Genomic DNA, 20,008 nt, shown 5'->3' on the forward strand with positions numbered 1-20,008 from the left:
ACAGAAGAATTCCCAGCATCAGAACTCAATCCTCTTTCATATTCTGTCCGACCCGCTCCGCCCCCGGGATTTGTGATGTAGAGATATTGGGGTCAATCGGCAATGACACTGAACCAGTCCAAAATGGTTCCCAATTTGAATGGAGGTTTGGGTACGATCACAGCCAATGAGGTCCCTGCGGTGGCTCTTGAATGGGGCCGGCAATTTCACTACTGCTTCCTGTCGAGACATTGTGGGACTGGCCAATCTTTGGAAGATGTTTTAAATTATTGAAATAAATTATCAATTAAATGTTCAGTAACATGACGGAAGACTCCTTTGAACATTTGCAAACTTAAATGGACAACAAGTGAACATTTACACAGTCAAGAAACACCCAGTAAACATTAACAGACTCAAGGAAACACGCTGTAAACATGACCAGTCGTACAGAATGGCCCTATAAATAATAACCGACTCACAGAAACACCCTGTAAACATCAACATTCACAGAAACCACCTGTAAAAAAATAACAGTTTCACAGATACACCATATAAATATTAACTGTCTGAGAGAAACACCCTGTAAATATGAACAGACTCACAGAAATCACGTGTAAAGATCAACAGTTTCACCAAAACACCCTGTAAACATTAACAAATTCACAGAAATAGGTTGTAAATAATAACATACTCAAAGACACTGTAAATATTAATAGAATCACAGAAACACTGTAAAATTTAACAGACTCACACAAATACACTGTAAACTTTAACAGACTGTCAGAAACACTGTAAATATTTACAGATTTAATGAAACACCCTCACTGAGACACTCTGTACTTCATAGCCCACCGCCAGAGACACCCTGTGAACTGTAAACCACTCCCACTGATCTGAGGAATATTAACACCCTGACAGAGACAGAGGTGAATATTAACAACAATAACTCACATTTATACAGCGCCTTTAACGTAGTGAAACGTCCCAGGGCGTTTCACAGGAGCGATTATCAAACAAAATTTGACACCGAGCCGCCTGAGGAAATATTAGGACATGTGACTAAAAGCATTGGTAAAGATGTCGGTTTTAAGGAACGTTTTAAAGGCGGAAAGGAAGGGTGAGAGGCAGAGAGGTTCAGCGAGGGTACTTCAGAGGTCAGGCAGCTGAATGCATGGCCGCCAATGGTGGGGCGAATCAAATCGCAAAACGCAGGAGGCCAGAATTGGAGGGGCGCAGAGATCTCGAAGGGTTGTCGGGCTGGTGGAGGTAACGGAGATAAGGTGGGGCGAGGCCGTAAATGGATTTGAAGGCAAGGATGAACATTTTAAAATCGAGGCGTTGCTGGACCTGGAGCCAATGTCGGTCAGCGAACACAGAGGGGTGATGGGATAACGAGACTTGATTCGAGCGAGAATTTGGGAGCAGAGTTTTGAATGAGCTCAAGTTTGGTACAAGGTTGGACGCCGACCAGGAGAGCATTGAAGTAGTTGAGTCTGGAGGTAACAAAGGCATGGATGAGGGTTTCAGCAGCAGATGAGCTGAGGCAATGGGTGGAGACGGGCGATGTTCCAGAGGCGGAAGGAGGCGGTCTTGGTGATGGAAAGGATATGGGGTCAGAAGTTCATCTCAGGGTCAAATGCCGCGTTAAGGTTGCGAATTGTGTGGTTCAGCCTCACACATTGGCCAGGGAGAGGGATGGAGTCACTGTCTAGGAAGTGGAATTATTGGCAGGGACCGAAGACAATGGCTTCGGTATTCCCAACGTTTAATCGGAGGAAATGTCTGTTCATCTAATACTGGATGACGGGGAAGCAGCGTGACAAATCAGAGGCGGTGGAGGGGTCGGGAGAGGTGGTCGGGATGTGGAGCTGGGTCTCGTCAGCAGCCTGAACTGGTTCCTTCCGTACTGAGCAGGATTACCATTGCAACAACACATCATCAGTGGGGTAAAACTAACCTGTCTCACGACGGTCTAATCCGAGCTCACGTTCAATATTCGTGTGTGATCAATCCAGCGCTGGGTGAAGTCAACTTCACAATGATAGGAACAGCCGACAGCGAAGGATCAAAAAGCGACATCCCTTCGAGCGCTGGATCGCCACAGGCCGTCTGGAACCTGACGTTGTGTTTTCGGATGACCTCGGCGAGGGGCAGCATGTAGAGGAGAAATAGGCGGGAGCGGGAAGAGAAGCCATTGCAGTTGATTCTCTGACGATGACTGGATAGGTGGGAATGGACCAGGCGATGGCAGTCCCTCCTCGGCAAAGAGTGAGGGGAAAGACCGTACCAAAGTCAGAGGGAGAGAGAGACACACAGTGAAAGAAGTGGTGAGAAATAGAGCGGGACAGATGAGAGAGAGGTCGGAGAGAGAGAGAGAGGGGGAGAGAATTATGGAGAAACAGAGAAAAGGTGTGACACAAACTCAGACAGAGCACGAGAGAAAATGAGCATCGCACACTGGTCCAGAATTAATAGAGAGAATCGCAAATAAGACCCGGTTCAATAGGTCCCCGTGAACCCTCTTTTTAAACCTCCCTTTAATACCTCCTTTTTATACCAATTTTATCCCTCCTTATTAAATCCACTTTAAATTGTCATTTGAAACGTCATTAAACCCCTTTTAATCCCTTTTAAACCTCATTTTGAAACCCGACTATTGAAGCCATTTTGCCCCCTTTTTAAACCCATTTTTTGGAGAGACTGTCTTTCTCCAAACTCTCCCACTCTGGTTCCTTTTCAAACCCATCTCTTTCTCACCGAGCTGACAGTCTCTCTCCTAACCACATTTTAAACCCCTTTAAAACCTCTTTAACCCACTTTTAACTATTTAACCTCCTTAAACCGATTATTACCATCCTTTTTAAAACTTTTAACTTCTCCAAACACTTTTTTTTTATCTCCAACCCCCTTTTTAAACGTTAACCCCCTTTTAGCCTTTTAACTTATTTAAAACTCTTTTTAACATCTTAAATACCATTTTAACCAGTAACTTATTTAACCCCTTTTAACCCTCTTTTTAACCCCTTTATACATTAGTCTCCTTTTAAACCCTTTTTAAGCTCTTTAACCTTACTCTGAATCCCCTCCTGTGAGAGAAGCAAAGCGACCACCAGACATTGATCACAATGGAGGTTTGCAGATAGTGGGAGGGGCAAGGGCTCTGGCCTCGTAGCGTCTCACAGGAAGTGACCTCACCGCGTCAGACAATGACGACCCAACATGGCCGCTTCCAACGTTACTGCCCCGCCCACTCCGCATCCGACAGGGTGTCCTTACCCAGAAGTAACCTCGCCACGTCGATGCCAGCTCACCGTATCCGCCTCTGGGCCCAGCTGGGCTCCGTCTGTTGCCCCGCACCCGAGTGCCCGTTTGTGGAGTCACATGGACAGGTGACGCCATATCCCAGAGTGCAGCGCATCCAGAGCTGTGGTTCGATGGGGGCTTTTCTCCGCCGCGCTGGATTGTGTGAAGGCGGGGTCGCCATTCCCGCATCCGTCCAACCTGCTCCTGAAATCGGCAAAACCGCCGCCCTTCAACGGGGACCGGCAGCGAAAGGAGCTACAGTTGGGATTCAAACCCCGGGAGGCAACCAGGATCGCCCGTCGGCTCCTTCCAACCACCTGAACACATTCCCCACCCCATAAACCCATTCCCACTCCCTCAAGCCCTTCCCCAAACTCTGAACGACTTCCCTGAACAGCTTCCAATTCCCTGAAGCCCTTCCCACACTCTGAATTCGTTACACTCACAATGAATCGCTTCCCATCCCCTGAACCCCTTTTCAACCCCATTAACCCATTCTCGATACACTCAACCGTTTCTCCTCCCCTAAACCCCTTCCCATCCCCTGAACACCTTTCTACCCGCTGATATGATTCCAAGCCGTTGAGCATCTTCCCCAAATTCTTACCATCCCCTGAACCACTTCCCATCCCCTGAATCGCTTCCCACTCCCCGAACTCCTTCACTCCCTCTGAAACCCTGCCCCACCCTCTGAACCATTTCCAATCCTCTCGACGCCTTCCCCTCTCCCAGAACACCTTCCCACCCAATAAACCCCTTCCGCAGCCCATGAATCCCTGATCCCTTCCCAAACCGCTGAACCTCTTTCCCACTCTCTGAATCCCTACCATCCCCTTCCCACCCTTGAAGCAGTTTCACACACCCTGATCCCCTTCCCCAACACTTGAACCCACAAGGATCTGCACTGAGGCATCAACTATTCAGTATATTTATTATTGACATGGATAACACAATAGAGAGCCATTTATCCAAGTTTGCAAATGAAACAAGGATTGATGGCACAGCAAGTCGTGTGCATGGGAGCCGAAAATTACAAAGACACATTTGTAGATTAAGTGAGTGGGTAAAACGGTGGCCAATGGACTTCAAAGCAGTTAAATGGGAGGTCATCCATTTTGGACCAAAAAAGGGTCGATCCGAGGATTTGTTTAAATGGCTGTCATTCCATTGAGAATCGAAGATTCTAATTCTAATCGAAGTTCCAATTGAAGCGTTTAAGATGATAGAGAGGAATTGTTCCCTCTGGTGGGGGAGTGAAGAACACCGGGAATAACCTTAAAATTGGAACCGGGCCGTTCAGGGGTGATGACAGATAGAACTTCTTCACACAAAGGGCAGTGTAAATGTGGAACTCTCGCCCCCAAAAGCTGTTGAGGCTGGGGATCCATTGAAAATTCCAAAACTGAGATATATAGACTTTTGTTAGGCACGGTAATGATGAGTAACGGAACCGATGCGGGTAGATGGAGTTAAGATTCAGATCAGCCGTGATCTAATTGAACGAAACAGGCTCGAGGTGTTGAATGGTCTACTCTTGTTCCTATGTTCCTATGTCCCGATGTTCCTATGTTCCTATGTCCCGATGTCCCGATGTTCCTATGTCCCGATGTTCCTATGTTCCTATGTCCCGATGTCCCGATGTTCCTATGTTCCTATGTCCCGATGTTCCTATGTTCCTATGTCCCGATGTTCCTATGTTCCAATGTCCCGATGTTCCTATGTTCCTATGTCCCGATGTTCCTATGTTCCTATGTCCCGATGTTCCTATGTTCCTCTGTCCCGATGTTCCTATGTTCCAATGTCCCGATGTTCCTTTGTTCCAATGTCCCGATGTTCCTATGTTCCTATGTCCCGATGTTCCTATGTTCCTATGTCCCGATGTTCCTATGTTCCTATGTCCCGATGTTCCTATGTTCCTATGTCCCGATGTTCCTATGTTCCTATGTCCCGATGTTCCTATGTTCCTATGTTCCGATGTTCCTTTGTTCCAATGTCCCGATGTTCCTCAGTAACTATGTTCCAATGGAGTAGGGGTGGAAGTGATTATCCGACGGGTCAGTGCTGGGCCCACATCTCCGCTCCGAGAATATGGACCATTCGGATTTGGGAATCGGGAGCACAATCGGAACATTTGCTGATGACACAACATTTGGAGTTTTTACAACCAGTAACGTAAATTTAAATGAGTTCAGGAAGTCATTGATGGTTTGGACTGGAATGGATTGACAGGTGGCAGATGCCGTTTAATGTGGAGAAGTGTGAAGCACATTGAATAATGGTCCGGCAACGCCTCGAAATTAAATTTCCAATCCTCCTGTTAAAATCCTTCCAGGGCCTCACCGCTCCCGATCTCTGTATCGTCCTCCAGCCCTACATCACCCCCCACACCCCGAGAACTCTGAACTCCTCCAATTCTTGCCTCTTGTGCATTCCCAATTTTCATCGCTCCAGTACTGGCGGCCGCGCCTTCAGCTGCCTAGGCCGCAAGCTCTGGAATTCCCTCCCTAAACCTCTCCGCCTCTCTACCTCTGTCTCCTCCTTTAAGACGTTCCTTAAAATCTACCTCTTTGATCAAGATTTTAGTTAACTGTCCTAATGCCACCTTATGTGGCTCAGTGTCAAACTGTGTTTGATAATGTTCCTGTGATGCGACTTGGGACGTTTTACCGCGTTAAATGTGCTATATAAATGCAGGTTGTTGTCGATTATAGATAGAGAATCATAGAATTATAGAATTGTTACATTACAGAAGGAGGCCATTCAGTCCATCGTGCCCGTGCCTGCTCATTGTAAGAGCAATCCATTTAGTCCCATTCTCCTGCTCTTTCCTCCTAACCCTGCTCATTTTTTACCCTTCAAGTATTTCTCCAATTCATTTTTGAAAGCCACGATTGAATCTGCTTCCACCTCGCTTTCAGACAGGACATTCCAGATCATAACTACTCGCTGTGTGAAAAAAGTTTTTCCTCATGTCACCTTTGATTCTTTTGCCAATCACCTTAAATCGGTGTCCTTTGTTTCTCGACTCTTCGGCCAATCGGAACAGTTTCTCTTCATTTACTTTATGTAAACCCTTCATGATTTTAAACACTTACAATCTCCTCTCACCCTTCTCTGCTCTGAGGAGAACAACCCCAGCTTCCCCAGTGTATCCAGTATCTGAAGTCCCTCATCCCTGGAATCATTCTAGTAAATGGTTTCTGCACCCTTTCGAAGGCCTTCACATTCTTCAAAAAGCGCGGTGTCCAGGATTGGATACAATACTCCAGCTTTGGCCGAACCAGAGTTTTATGAAGGTTGAAAATAACTTCCTTGCCATTGTACTCTATGCCTCTATTTATAAAGCCCAGGAGCCCGTATGCTTTTTTAACCGCGTTCTCAACACATTCTGCCACCTTCAAAGATTTGTGCACATATACCCCCAGGTCTATCTGGACCTGCACCACCTTCAGTATTGTACCATTTATTTTATATTGCCTCTCCTCGTCATCCAGGGAGCTCTGCCTTTGGTTTCCCGACCTTTCCCCCTCGTGGGAATGTACCTGGTCTGTCCCCGAACCACCGGCTCTTTAAAGGCTGCCCATTGTTCGATTACAGTTTTCCGTGGCAATCTTTGATTCCAATTTCCCAGGGCCAGATCCGTTCTCAACTCACCAAAATTGGCCCATTTCCAATTCAAGATTTTTACTCTCGATTGTTCCATGTCCTTTTCCATCACTAACCTAAACCTTAGGATATTATTATCACTGTTCCCTAAATGTTCCCCCACTGACACTTGTTCCACTTGACCCACCTCATTCCCCAGAACCAGATTCAGCATTGGGCCGGAAACATACTTGTCAGGGAAATTCTCCGAAACACACTTCAAAAATTCTTCCCACTCTCTGCCCTTTATAATATTACTATCCCAGTCTCTATTAGGATAGTTGAAGTCCCCAGTTATCACTACTCTGTATTTCTTGCTCCTCTCTGTAATTTCCCTGCAAATTTGCTCCTCTATCTCCTTCCAAAAATATGGTGGCCTATGAAATACACTGATTAGTGTATTGGCACCTCTATTGTTTCTTAACACTAACCAAATAGATTCTTTCCTTGATCCCTCAAGGACATCCTTTCTCTCCAGCACTGACATTTTCTCCTCAATCAATACTGCTACGAGCCCAAATCTCCCCGCATCCTTTTTTTCGTTCCCCATGTTTAATGAACACGTTGTATCCAGGAATATTTAGTACCCAATCCTGCCCTTATATGAGCCAGGTCTCTGTTATCGCCACAACACCATATTTCCATGTGGCTATTTGTGCCTGCAGCTCACCAACCTTATTTACCATGTTTGGTGCGTTTACACACATGCAGTCTAAACCTACCTTAGACCTTCTCGTATTCTCTATTAGTCTGATCCCACCTAATAATATATTATTTCTTACTCTAGTCTCTCCCAATCCTTTGTGGACATTGTTTCTCCTTTCTCATGCTCCATCCTGGTGCCCATCCCCGTGACGCGTATATCAATATTACCGAGTTTTCAATTCAGTATACACAGCAAACAATTTAATATTTTATTTTTTATTTCAAATCAGCATTTGTATAATTTGTATATTAAGTATGAATCAAATGGCCTCCCTATAAATCCAAACAACATGTGGAGAATCGAAGGCAGCACTTGTATAATTTGCATATTTACCTCCCAAAAAAAATATATATATAAATATGTGTGTGTGTGTGTGTGTGCATGTGTAATTTAATGCACGATATCTATCAATTAAAACCACATATCTAAAATTTCAGAGAACAAATATAACTTCAAGCATTGGATGAATCATTAAAAACCATATATTTATTAAAGCAGTTTTTGCTTATTTAAAGTGACATTCTTGTAATCGAAAGCAGCCATTTTTACAGACGATAACACCATCATTTAAACCAGCTTGTGGCAATTGATCTCTATCATCTAATTTGAAAATTCTCGTTCTCGTGTTTCGTATTCTTTATATGCCCATGTTCAAATTCACAGGAAACTGACCAGTTCAATGGGAGTAAGGAGAGAATGGATGACTTGTAAATGGAGATTGAATCTTCACTGCCTCCAATTATATCCTACCCTTTCATCGAGCTCAGTTTGTAGCTCTATCGCCTCTGAGTCAGCAAGTCGTGGGTTCATTTCTCACTCCAGAGACTTCGGCCCATGATCCAGGTTGGCACTCCCGGTGTCAGTACCGAGGGAGTGCCTCACTGTCGGAGGTACCATCTTTCAGATGAGACGTTAAACCGAGGCCCCATTTGTCCTCTCAAGTTTACATAAAAGATCCCACGGCAACGGTTGGAGGAAGAGCAGGGGAAGTTCTCCCTGGTGTCCTGGGATAATATGTATCCCTCAACCAACATCACGAAAAACGGATTATCTGATCACTCTCACATTGCTGTTTGTGGGACCTTGCGCTGTGCAAATTGGCTGCCGCGTTTCCTACATTACAACAGTAACTAGGTTCATTGGCAAGAAAAGCGCTTTGGGACGTCCTGAGGACGTGAAAGTGGCTATAAAATGCAAATCTTTCTTTCACCTGAAAACTGCATTTGATTTTTCTTTCCAATTTCTTCAACAGTTTCTCACCGAAATATCTCGGGATTTTCTCTCTGCTTCGTATCTTTGGGATAATGGGCAGGTACTCAATTTGGCAGGATGTTACTGGTGGTGTGTCACAGTGATCTCTCTTGGTGCCTCAACTATTCACTGTATTTATTAGCGTCTTAGATGACGGGATAGAGAGCCACATATCCAAATTTGTCGATGACACAAAGATAGGCAACATTCCAGTGTAGATGGAATCATAAAACTACAGCGAGATCGTCACAGATTAAGTGAATGGGCAAAACTGTGGCAAATGGATTTCAATGTAAGCAAGTGTGAGGTCATCAACTTTGGACCGAAAAAAGATTGATCAGAGTACTTTCTAAATGGTGAAAAGCTCCAAACAGCGAAGGGCCAAAGAGACTTTGTACATAGATTATTGAAATGTCATGGACAGGTGCAGAAAATAATCAAAAGGGCTATTGGAAATGCTGGCCTTTATATCTAGAGGACTAGACTACAGGTGGTAGAAGTTATGCTACAACTATACAAAGCCCCGGTTGGACCACTCCTGAATACAGTATTCACTTCTGTGCTCCGCACCAAGGAAAGATATATTGGCCTTGGAGGGAGTGCAGCGTAGATTTACTCGAATTATACCTGGACTCCAATGGTTAAACTACGAGGAGACATTGCACAATCTCGGGTTGTATGCCTTGGAATTTGGAAGACTAAGAGGTGATTTGATCGAAATTTTCAAGATATTAACGGGAACTGATAGGGTAGATAGAGGGAAACTATTTCCGCTGTTTAGCGAGTCTGGGATTAGGGGACATAGCCTAAAAACAAGAGCCATGATTTTCAGGAGTGAAGTTAGGAAATATGTCCACACGCAAAGGCTGGTAGAAGTTTGGAATCCTCTTCCATAGACAGCAGTTGATGCGAGTTCAATTGTTAATTTCAAACCTGAGATAGATAGATTTTTGTTATCCTTAGGTATTAAGGTGTATGGGGCTAAGGAGGGCGTATGGGGTTAGGTCACAGATCAGCCATGATCTTATTGAATGGCGGAACAGATTCGAGGGGTTAAATGGCCTCCTTCTGTCCCTATACAACACCTTAATAAATCACTGTGTTAGACCGCGGTTGGAGTACTGTGTCCAATTATTGGGCACCACACTTTAGGAAGGATGTCAAGGCCTTGCAGAGGGTGCAGATGAGATTGACTGGTATAGTTCCAGGATGAGGCAGCTCAGCTACGTGGACAGACTAGAGAAATTGGAATTGTTCTCCTTCGAACAGAAAAGGTTAAGAGGAGAAATATTAGAGGTCTTCAGATTTACAAGGGGTTTTCATATAGTTCAGAAGGAGAAATTGTTTCGACTGGCAGGAAGGTCGCTAACCAGAGGACACAGATTTAAGATAATTGGCCAAAGAACCAGAGAGGTGGGGTGATGAGGAATTTCGTTTACGCAGCGAGTTGTTATGATCTGGAATGCACTGCACGAAAGGGCAGAGGAAGCAGATTGAATGGTGACCATCAAAAGGGAATTGGATAAATACTTGAAGGGGAGAAAATTGCAGGGCTATGGGGAATGAGCAGGGGAGTGGAACTAATTGGATAGCTCTTTTAAAGAGATGACACAGGCACGATGGGCTGAATTACCTCTTCCTGTGCTGGAAGACTCATCAAACGCTGAGGTTTAATACTTCGTGCTTCCAGAAGATGGCAACTTTGCTAAAATATTCCCGCTCCCCCCACCCCCCGAGTGGACTGTTGGTGAAATGCAGCTAAGTTGGACCCTTTACATTTCACAGTAACTCTGGTGATATAAGTGATTCACTTGACATTGATCTTTCCATTCTCCCTCCTCCCACCCGCTACACGTACCGACTGTTGCTGAGGGACGGGCTCCACAGACCCAGGCTACCTCATTGACACTTCACACCAAGGGCCTTATCTCCTGTGTCACAACGGGCTCTCGTTGTCAGCCGCTACCGCACTTTCCAGCAGGGGTCAATGCTGACCAGGAGTGATGGAAGAGAGAGCGAGACAGACAGACAGGAGAGGGATAGATAGATAGAAGGTGAGAAAAAGAAAGAAAGAGAAAGACACACACACACACACACGGAGACTGAAACAGAGAGAGAGAGGGGGTAGCCAGAGAGAGGTGGAGAGAGAGAGAGAGGGAGAGAATATAAGATCACAAGAACATAAAAAATAGGAGCAGGAGTCGGCCATTCGGTCTCTTGAGCCTGCTCCACCATTCAATAAGATCGTGGCCGATCTTCTACCATAACTCCACTTTTCCGTCCAATTCCCATATCTTTTGATTCCCCATCAGTCCAAAAACCGATCGATCTCAGCCTTGAATGTATTCAACGACTGAGCATCCACAGTCCTCTGGGGGGAGAGATTTCAAAGATTCGCAAACCTCTGAGTGACGAAATTCCTCATCATCTCAGTTTTAAATGGCCGACCGCTTATCCTGCGACTATGCTCCCTAGTTCTAGAGTCTCCAGCCAATGGAAACGACATCTCAGCATCTATGCTGTCTCGTTTCCAGATTCTCTCGCCGAGGAAGCGGAAGCGAGAGGGAGAGGAAGTGGCAGGGAGAGGGAGAGAGACCGAGAGAGTGACGAACACACAAACTCAAAGTGACAGAGAGAGAGAGACAGGGAGAGAGGGAGAAAGAGAAGGAGAGAGATAGAGAGGGGGAGAAGGAGAGAGAGAGCAGAAGAGGGTGGGACGGGAGAGAAATAGAGAGACGGAGAGACATAGAGATATGGAGAGACAGAAAGAGAAAAACGACAGAGAGAGACAGAGGGGCAGAGAGAGACAGAGAGGCAGAGAGAGAAAGAGAGGGAGAGAGACGGAGATAGAGTCACATAGAGAGATAGAGAGAGATAGACAGAGAGACATACAAAGAGACAGAAAGCGACATAGCGAGAGGCAGATTGAGAGAGACAGAGAGAGAGAGACACACATACGGAAACACAGACAGGAAATGGGACAGAGAGAGAGACAGAGAGAGAGAGGCACAGAGAGAAAGAGACAGAGAGAGTCTGGAGAGGGAACGGAAAAGAGACACAGCGGGACAGACAGAGGGAAACTGTGCAGCTTGAGGAAACGAATCTGTAATGATTAACAGAAAAAGAAGATAGAGAGTGAGAGAAAGATAGAGAGAGACAGATAGCGAGAGACAGAGAGACAGAGAAAGCGAGACACAGAGTAGGGATGGTGCAAAGGGGAAAACAATGAGAGAGAAAAAGACAAAAAGGACACAAAGAATGACAGAGAGCGAGTAGAGAAGAGTGAGACAGAGAGAGAGATAGGTGGAGAGGGGGGCAAAGAGAGAGATTGATGGAGAGAGCAATCCAGCTAGTCCCACTCCCCCGCCCTTTCCCCGTAGCACTGCATTTTTTTCCTTTCAATTACTTATCCAGTTCCCTTTTGAAGGCCATGATTGAATTTTCCTCCACCACCCTCTCGGGCAGTGCATTCCAGATCCGAACCATTCACTGTGTAAAAAAAAATCCTCATGTCAATTTTAGTTCTTTTGCAAATTACCTTAAATCTCACTCCTCTGGTTCTTGACCCATCCGCCAGTTTCTCTCTAAATGTTCCCCCTCTGACACTTGCTCCACTTGGCCCACCTCATTCACGAGAACCAAGTCCAGCAATGCCTCCTTCCTCGTTGGGCTGGAAACGTACTCATTAAGAAAGTTATCCTGAATACATTTCAAAAATTCCTCCCCCTCTGTGCCGCATATATTATTACTACCCCAGTCTATATTAGGATGGTTGAAGTCCCCCGTTATCACTGCTCTATGGCTTTTGCACCTCTCTGTAATTTCCCTGCAAATGTGCTCCTCGATATCCTTCCCACTGGTTGGTGGCTGACAGAATACACCCAGTAGTGTCATGGCACCTCTTTTATTTCTTAACTCTCTGACCCCTCCAAGACATCCTCTCCCTCCAGTACTACATTATTCTCCTTGGGTGCCTGTGAGCTTTCAGCTACGATGGCCGATAGGTTCAGGTCGTTGGATTCGAAATCCATTGGGCTTTCCTCGGGCAGATTCTAACCCGGCTCGCAGTGGAACTTTTCAGTTATTCGATACCTGTTATTTTTCGTTCATCCTTTCAACCTGGAGATCACGGGCCCTGAAACTGCTCAGAATTTTCTCCAATACATTTTATTCTCGTGTCAGTGGCCGCGTGGTCGAATGGAAAAGGCGCTTGATTTCAGTCTGAATCGTGTTGCTGTTAGAAGATTACAGCTTCGAGTCCTGTCGCGTTGTTTTTAGACACAGGGCGTAACCTTTTCCAACATGTTCCGAATGTGTTTTACATCCGACCATTTCTAACTCAGAGTCTTCAGTCTGTCCGGCATTTTTTTACATCCCGTGGCGAGAGAGGATCTCTCACTGAAGTTTACTTAGAAAAGTTGACTCTCCATTTTTAACATTGTCGAATTCCCATTCCCTCGAAGAACGAAGCCAAGCAGAAGGAGGGAATAACATCGAATTACAGAGAATGTTCAACACAGAAACAGGCCATTACAGCCCAACTGATCCATGCCGGTGTTTATGCTCCACACGAGCCTCCTCCCGACTGATTTCATCCAATCCTATCAATATAACCTTATAATCCCTTCTGCTTCAGTGATTGAGCGAGAGGTTTTAAAGATATTTTTGGGTGCTCTTGATCGGCACATAAAAGCCGGTCCGCCCATTTAAGGCTCGGTTTGGCACAAATCCAACCTCTCAGCAAGGACTGTGTTTGAAAACCCCACATTAATTTTAAGTAAGACCTTCAGATCCGTAGCGGCCGTAGTGTTGACTCTCTGTGACACCCAGCCGCTTGCTGAAGTTTGTTTTGAGTGCTGCACCTCGACTTTTCACAATTCACGATAAAATTACATCGAATTTACAGCACACAAACAAAGCCATTCGGCCCAACAGGTCCATGCCATAGTTCATGCTTCACACGAGTCTCTTCCCATCCTGCTTCACCTCACTCTATCATGATATCCTCACATTCCTTTCTTCCTCATGTACTTATCTCGCTTCCCCTTAAATGCATTCATGCTATTCAGCTCAACTACTCCTTGTGCTAACAAGCTCGATATTCCAACGACTCTCTGGGTAAAGACGTTTCTGCTGAATTCCTATTGATTTACTGCTGAATTTCTGATATTTTTGCATCCTAATTTTGGTCTCCCCCACATGTGGAAACATTGTCCCTCCTTCTACCCAACAAAACCCCTTCATCATTTTAAAGACCTCCATCAGGTCACCTCTCGGATTTCACTTTTCGAGAAAAATGCACCGCAGCCTGTTCAGTCTTCCCTGATCGTTATAATGTCTCAGTTCTGGTATCACCATTGTAAATCATTTTGCACTTTTTCCAGTCCCTCTACGGGATTTTTGTACCATGGGGACCAGAAATGTGCTCAGTACTCCAAGTGAGGTCCATGCAAAGTGCTATATCATTTTAACATGACTTCTCTGCTTTTTAATTCTGTTCTTCGAGAAATTAACCCCAGTGCTTTGTTTGCACTTTCTATGGCCTTGTTGACCTGCCTAGGCCCTGATCTCTGGAATTCCCTTCCTAAACTTCTCCGCCTCTCTACCTCTCTCTCTTCCTCACGGACACTCCTTTAAACCTATCTATTTGACCAGACATTTGGTCACCTATCTCCTTATGTGGGTCCTTTTCAAATTTTGTTTGGTAACACTCCCGTTAAGTGCCTTGGGACGTTAAGGGCATTATCTGAATGCAAGTTCTTGTTGTTGGAGCATTGCCACATTTAATAATTTATGAATCGATATCTCTCGGACTCTTTGTGCTTCTACGCCACTGAGAAACTTATTTTACAAGGAAATGTATGACAACGACCGGAGTTTAAACTGTCCACTATTTCCCAGGGGACTCCCGTTAACCTGCAAGTTCAAGCCCGAAGGGAAGTGGTGATTCTGTTCTGTCAAGGAATGGGAAAGCTTACCTGTGCTGTGCGCTCTTTGCTGCGGGCTTCAGTTGCAGTTCTACCGCTGTGGACACTTGAGGTCCGCAAGACCTGATAGGACAGAAACACGTGTATTCATTGCAAAAATGTGCAACATGGGTTGAAACATCTGTCATCGCTACAACATTATGTAACAAAGGCCTGGAACATCTGCAATCGCTACAACAATGTACGACATAGGCCTGAGACATCTCTAGTCATTGCAAAAATCTCAACAAAAAGGTGTAACATGGGCCAGAAACAACACTAGTCTCTGCAGCAATATATGAAATAGGCCTGGAACTTTTCTAATCTCAGCAATATTCTGCAACAGGGCAGAAACATCTCTGATCTCTGCAACAAGTGTTACATAAGCCTGAAGCCCATCCATTAATTACAGAAATGTGCAACATAGCCTGAAACATAATCACTCTTCGCAGCAATGTATAACATGTGCCAGAGCAATCTGTCATCGCTGCAACAATGTGTCGCATGGGCCCGAAAAGTCTCTAATCTCTATCACAATGAGTAACCACATCTCTAATCTCTACCACAATGGGACTGGAACATCTCTAATCTCTGCAACGATGTGTACATAGGCCTGATACGTTTCTAACCTCTACAACAATGTATATAATAGACCTGGAACAAGTCTAATTTCTAGAAAAATGCGTAACATAGACCTGAAACATCTGCAATCGCGACAACAAAGTGTAACATAGGCATGAAGCAGCTGTAATCGTTCTAACAGTGTACAACATAAGCCTCAAATATATCTAATCTCCACAACAATGTATAAATTAGGCCTGAAACATGTCTAATCTCTCCGTCAATGTATAAAATAGGGCTGAAACACCTCTAATCTCAACAACAGTTTGTATCGTCAACCTGAAACATCTCTAATCTCTGCAACAATCTGTAACATAGGCCTGAAATACCTCAGCTCATTGCAAAGATGAGCAACATAGATATGAAACATTGTAATCTTCACAACAATATATAACATGGACCTGAAACATTTGTTGTTTAAAGAACAATGAGGAACACAAGACTGAAACATATCTAGTCTCTACCACAATGTATAACATAGACAGGAAACATTTCAAATCTCTGCAGCAATGTCTGACTTAAGCCTGAAACACCTACAATCTCTGCAACAATGTATAACATAGGCATGAAACGAATCTAATCTCTACAACAACCCGTAACATAGGTCAGAAATAGCTGTAATTTTTGCAACAATGTATAACTTGGGACTGAAACATCACGAATTTCTACAACAATGTGTAACATAGGCCTGACGACCTCTATTCATTGCAAAAAATCTGCAACATGGACCTGAAATATCTGTCATCTCCACAACATTATGTAACAAAGGCCTGGGACATCTGCAAACGCTACAACAATGTGCAACATAGGCGTGAAACATCTCTTTTCATGACAAAAATCTCAACACAAATGTGTAACATGGGCCAGAAACACCTCTAGTCTCTGCAGCAATATTTGAAACAGGCCTGAAACATTTCTAATCTCTAATAATATATAACATAGGGCAAAAATATCTCTAATCTCTGCAACAATGTGCAACACAGGCCTGAAACACATCTATTAATTGCAGAAATGTGCAACATGGAATAAGAACATCTGAAATCTTCGCAACAATGTATAACATGGCCCGAAAAATCTCTAACCTCGACAACAATGAGTAACTTGGTTCTGAAACATCTGTAATCTCTACAACGATGTGTAATATAGGCCCAAAACATCTCTAATCTCTGCAATAATGTACAAAATAGACCTGGAATATCACTAATTTCTAGAAAAATGCGTAACATAGGCCTGAAACATCTGCAATCTCTCAACAATGCGTAGCATCGGCACGGGAAACCTGTAATCGCTAGAACAATGTGCAGCATAGGCTTGAAAAGGTATAATCTCTGCAACAAACTGTAACACAGGCCTGAAACATCTGTAATCAGTACTAGAATGTTCAGCATTGGCATGAAAATGTGTAATCGCTACAACAATGTGTAACATCGGCTTGAAACAATTGTAATCTCTCCAACAATGTTTATCGTGAGCCTGAAATATCTCTAATCTCTACATCAATGTATGAAATTGGCTTGAAACATCATTAATCTCCACAACAATGTAGAACACGGGAATTAAACATCACTAATCTCTACAACAATGTATAACACGGGAATGAAACATCACTAATCTCTACAACAATGTATAACACGGGAATGAAACATCACTAATCTCGACAACAATGTATAACAGGGGAATGAAACATCACTAATCTGTACAACAATGTGTAAGATAGGCCTGAAACATCTCCAATCTCTGCAACGATATAAAACATAAGCCTGAATCAAAACTAACCTCCACAACAACCTCTAACATCGACAAGAAACTTCGGTAATTTTTGCTATAATGTATAACATGGGCCTGAAACATTTCTAATTTCTGCAACAGCATGTATCATAGGCCTAATTACCTCTATTCATTGCAAAAATGTGCAACATGGGCCTGAAACATCTGTCATCTCCACAACGTGATGTAATAAAGGCCTGGAATATATGCAATGACTGCAACAATGTGTAACATAGGCCTTTAGCAGCTCCAATATCTACAACAATATGCAACATAGGCCTGGAGCATCTCTAATCTCGACAACATTGTATAACATGGGCCTGGAACATCTCCAATCTCCAGAACAATGTGTAACAAAGGACTCAATCATTTCTACTCATTGCAAAATTGTGCAAGAGACCTGAAACGTCTGTAATCTTCGCAACAGTGTGTAAGAGAGGCCTGAAACATCTCTTATTTCTGAAACAATGTATCACATAGGCCAGAAACAGCACTAATCTCTACAACGATGTGGAACACAGACCTAAATGACCACTTTTCATTGCAAAAATGTGCAACGCAGACCTGAAATAACTGTTATCTTCGCAACAATGTACAACATGGGACTGAAACATCGGTCTTCTGTACAACTATGGTAACACAGGCCTGAAACATTTGTAATCGATAAAGCAATGTGAAATATAGGCCTGAAGCATCTCTAATCTCTATAGCAATGTGCAACATAGGACTAGAACATCTCTAATCTCGACAACAACCCGTAACGTCGGCCTGAATCATCTGCAATCTCTGCAACAATGTATAACGTAGGCCTGAGACATTTTTAATCTCGACAACATTGTGTAAAATAGACCTGGAACCTCTCTAATCTCTACAACAATGCGTAACAAAGGCCTGAAAAAACTCAAATCTTTACAACAATGTAAAAAAATAGACCTGGAACGTCTCTAATCTGTACAAAGATGCGTAACATAGGCTTGAAACATCTGCAATCCCAACAACAATGTATCACATGAGCTAGAAACATTTCTAATCTCCATAACAATGTGTAATATAGGCCTGAAACATGTTATCTATACAACAACGTGTAACACAGGCTGGAACGTCTGTAATCGCTACTGCAACGTGCAGCATCGTCCTGATAGATGTCTAATCTCTACTACAATGTCTAAAGTAGGCTTCAAACATCTTCAATCTCTACAACAATGTGTAACATAGGCCTGAAACATGTGTAATCTCTTCAAAAATGTGTAACAAGGCCCTCAAACATCTCGAAGCTCAAAAGCAATCTATAACATAGGCTGGAAACATTTCTAATCTCGGAAAATGTCTAACATAGGCCTGAAACATCTCTAATCTCTTCAACAATGTGCAGCATTGGCCTGAAACATCTCTAATCTCCACAACAATGTGTTACATAATATTACAACATATAAAAGTGACAGGGCCATGTTATACAGTGTTGCAACGATCACAGATGTTTCGGGCCTATTTTACAGATTGTTCTGGAGATTAGAGATATTTGAGGCCTATGTTATATATTGTTGTAGAGTTTGCAGACGTTTCAGACCGACATTGTACATCGTTTCAGAGATTAGAGATGTTTCTGGTTTATGGTACATATTGTTGTTGAGATTGGAGATGTGTCAGCCCTATTTTATACATTGATGACGAGATTATAAACATTTCATACCTATGTTATACATTTTTGTAGGGATTACAGATGCGTCAAGACAACGTTACACATTGTTGGAGAGATTAGACATGTTACAGGCCTGTGCGATGCATGGTTTTATAGATTAGAGATTTTTCAAGCATATGCTGCACATCGTTGCAGAGATGAGAGATGTTCCAGACCTATGTTACACATTGATGTCGAAATTAGATATATTTCAGACATATGTTATACACTGTTGCAAGAGATTGGAGATGTTTCAGGCTTATGTCATACATTACTGTAGGGATTGGCGACGTTTTAACCCTTTGTCATACATTTTTGTAGTGATTATTATCTGAATGGTGATAGATTGTGAAAAGGGGAGGTGCAATGAGACCTGGGTGTCCTTGTACACCAGTCGCTGAAAGCAAGAATTCAGATGCAGCAAGCAGTTCGGAAGGCGAAGGTATGTTGGCCTTCATTTCAATAGGATTTGAGTACAGGAGCAGGGATGTCTTTGTGCAGTTATACAGGGACTTGGTGAGACCACATCTGGAGCATGTGTGCAGTTTTGGTCTCCTTATCTGAGGAAGGATGTCCTTGCCATGGAGGGAGTGCAACGAAGGTTTACCAGACTGATTCCTGGGATGGCAGGACTGACGTATGAGGAGAGATTGGGACGACTCGGCCTGTATTCACCAGAGTTTAGAAGAATGAAGTGTGATGTTATCGAAACATAAAATTCTAACAGGACTCGACAGACTCGATGCAGGGAGGATGTTCCCGATAGCTGGGGAGTCCAGAAACAGCGGTCACAGTCTCAGGATACGGGGTGTGCCATTCACAACCGAGATGAGGAGAGATTTCTTCACTCAGAGGGTGGTGAACCTGTGGAATTCTCTACCACAGAAGGCAGTGGAGGCCAAGTCATTAGATGTATTTGAGAAGGAGATAGATATATTTCTTAATGCTAAAGGGATATGGGGTACAAGCGGGAACAGGATACTGAGTTAGACGATCAGCCATGATCATTTTGAATGGCGGAGCAGGCCCGAAGGGCCGAATGGCCTCCTCTTGCTCCTATTTTCTATGTTTCTATGTTTCTATGATTAG

General features: G+C 43.8%; 1 long non-coding RNA gene across 1 annotated transcript in view; it reads right to left on the reverse strand.

Moving 5' to 3' along the window:
• Positions 1-222: 222 nt before the first annotated feature.
• LOC137307093 (uncharacterized) overlaps positions 223-20,008 on the reverse strand; it is a 50,002-nt gene continuing 30,216 nt past the window's right edge. The window contains exons 3-4 of the long non-coding RNA XR_010959031.1: positions 14,866-14,937; positions 223-238 (exon numbers count right to left, since the gene is read on the reverse strand). This is a non-coding gene — a long non-coding RNA (uncharacterized lncRNA). The remainder of the gene's footprint in view (positions 239-14,865; positions 14,938-20,008) is intronic.

The sequence above is a fragment of the Heptranchias perlo genome, chromosome X, assembly GCF_035084215.1.
Source record: "Heptranchias perlo isolate sHepPer1 chromosome X, sHepPer1.hap1, whole genome shotgun sequence".
Classification (NCBI taxonomy): Eukaryota; Metazoa; Chordata; class Chondrichthyes; order Hexanchiformes; family Hexanchidae; genus Heptranchias; species Heptranchias perlo.